This window comes from Myotis brandtii, unplaced genomic scaffold (genome assembly GCF_000412655.1).
Source record: "Myotis brandtii unplaced genomic scaffold, ASM41265v1 scaffold655, whole genome shotgun sequence".
Taxonomy (NCBI): Eukaryota; Metazoa; Chordata; class Mammalia; order Chiroptera; family Vespertilionidae; genus Myotis; species Myotis brandtii.
Genome location: NW_005370542.1, coordinates 453,168 through 454,551, shown reverse-complemented (window position 1 = coordinate 454,551; position 1,384 = coordinate 453,168). Strand labels below are relative to the sequence as shown.

The window sequence follows — 1,384 nt, the reverse complement described above, 5'->3', positions numbered from 1 at the left end:
TAAAATACAGAAGGTAAACAAAGGCCAGAAACCTGCTTTCAGCAGGCAAGGCCTCAGAGCTAAAGAAAAATATATATTTTTACAGCAAAAAAAAAAAAAAGGAGCAGATGGAGGGAGTGGAATGTGTTCCCCCCTTCACCCTTATAGTCTCACCCAGGAGGTCAGAGAGCCCCGATGCCTTTTTTTATTTTTTATTTTTCAAACAATTAGCGATAACGTGCCTCGTTGGCTACGGTACCGCCACGGCTCACAGCGAGGACGATGCCTTTGACGTCGCAGGTGCCAACACCTGCATGTAGCCCAAGGAGCAGCTCGCACCCGAAAGGCCGGCGGCAACGGGCACAGGCATGATCCCCCGTGACCCCGTCCGCGGGCCAGCGCAGAGCGTAGCACACGCGTGTTCCACGGCATGGGAGCCGCCACTTCCTTTCCTCACAGCTGATACCGTGTGGCATGGAGTTGTTACGAAGTTGCACAAACGCGGTTCCCCCGGGGCCATAAGGAAACAAACACACGTTGGAAAGTCTTTCAGCAAAAATAGCAACACCGTTTCTCTATTTTATTTATTTTTATTTTTTGCGCTGAAGATGCAGCATCTGTGCCATGTGTTTATTTATTTTTTAAAATACATTTTTTATGGGATTTCAGAGAGGAAGAGAGAGAGAGAGAGAGAGAGAGAGAGAGAGAGAGAGAGAATGATGAGAGAGAACCACGGACCGGCTGCCTCCTGCATGCCCCTTACTGGGGATCGAGCCCGCAACCCGGGCAGGTGCCCTTGACCGGGAATCGGACCCTGACTTCCTGGTTCCTAGGTCAACGCTCAACCACTGAACCACGCCGGCTGGGCATCTGTGCCATTTGGAATTATAAAATACGTCTCCAAAAGCCACCCTTGATATTTAGCTGTGATAGTCTTTGGGGTTTGTGCTATTTTAGTTTATTATTATTATCTATAATAATAAAAGCATAATATGCTAATTAGACCGGACAGCCGAACGACCTTCCGGACGAAGCCGAATTTCGTGCATCAGGCCTCTAGTTTTAGTTTATAATAATAATAATAATTATTATTATTATTAAAAATAAATATGGTTGTTGGTTTTGAGAGAGGGAGGGAAGGAGAGAGAGAAACATCCATGTGAGAGAGAAACGTTGAAGGGTTGCCTCCCGTACCTGCTCCAATGGGGGATTGAACCCGAAACCTGGGCACGCGCCCTGACCAGGAAATCGAACCCGCAACCTTTTGGTGCACGGGATGACGCACCAACCCACCAAACCACTGGCCAGGGCTCTCCCTCCGTTATTTTTATTTTTATTTTTTAAAAATATATTTTATTGATTTTTTACAGAGAGGAAGGGAGAGGGATAGAGAGTTAGAAACATC

At 46.7% G+C, this 1,384-nt stretch overlaps 1 protein-coding gene across 1 annotated transcript in view; it reads left to right on the top strand.

The window, feature by feature from the left end:
• The window catches only part of ANOS1 (anosmin 1), a 53,192-nt gene that overhangs the window by 37,411 nt on the left and 14,397 nt on the right, over positions 1-1,384 (top strand). The window lies entirely within an intron of this gene.